The 841-nt window shown below is 42.7% G+C and overlaps 1 non-coding gene across 1 annotated transcript; it reads right to left on the reverse strand.

The window, feature by feature from the left end:
* Positions 1 to 294: 294 nt before the first annotated feature.
* On the reverse strand, positions 295 to 400 carry LOC122033203. Its single transcript, XR_006126443.1, has one exon. It is a non-coding gene; the product is annotated as a small nucleolar RNA R71 (small nucleolar RNA).
* Positions 401 to 841: the final 441 nt, after the last annotated feature.

Raw genomic sequence — 841 nt, forward strand, 5'->3', positions numbered from 1 at the left:
AAGCCAACAATTTTGAAATTAATCCTGCAGTAACTCACATGGTCCAGCAAAATCAATTTGGAGGAGGACCACACGATGATCCAAATCATCACTTGGAGCTTTTCTATGAGATTTGTAGCACTATGAAAGTGAATGGGGTCCCGCCAGAAACAGTAAGGTTACTTCTTTTTGGATTTTCCCTGAAAGATAGAGTCAAGAAGTGGCTTAATTCATTACCAGCAAACAACATTACATCTTGGGAGCAGTGTGAGCAGAAATTTCTGGACAAATTCTACCCACCGAGTAAAAATGCGCACATGAGGAATTTAATTGCAAGCTTCAAATAGATTGACCTGGAATCATTGTTCGAAGCATGAGATAGATTCAAGAGTATGCTGAGACAGTGCCCCCATCATGACCTCGAGAAGTGGTTGGAGCTACACACATTCTACAATGGAATCAACTATTATACGAAGGTGCCCCTCGATTCTGCAGCAGGAGGGGCGTTGATGAACAAGAGCCTTGATGAAGCTGAAGAGATAATAGAGAATATGGCCCAGAACCATCATTAGTGGGCAACCGAGAGATTTGGAGGTTCCTTCACTAGGTATCCAGTCAAGGCATCAGGAAAATTTGACGTAGATGTAGTCACGCTCATGTCTGCAAAGCTAGATGCTCTGACCAAGAAGTTTGAGACCATGGGGAACAACAAAGCCAATGCAATAGTGTGTGTATGCGAAACTTGTGGAAGTTCAGATCATGCTCAAGATACTTGCCCCCTAGGGCCAATACAAGCACAAATAAACCAACTTGAGCAATGCGATGCGATAGTCGGATATAACCAAAGACAAAACAATTCCTA

Source organism: Zingiber officinale, chromosome 11A, assembly GCF_018446385.1.
Source record: "Zingiber officinale cultivar Zhangliang chromosome 11A, Zo_v1.1, whole genome shotgun sequence".
In the NCBI taxonomy this organism is placed as follows: domain Eukaryota; kingdom Viridiplantae; phylum Streptophyta; class Magnoliopsida; order Zingiberales; family Zingiberaceae; genus Zingiber; species Zingiber officinale.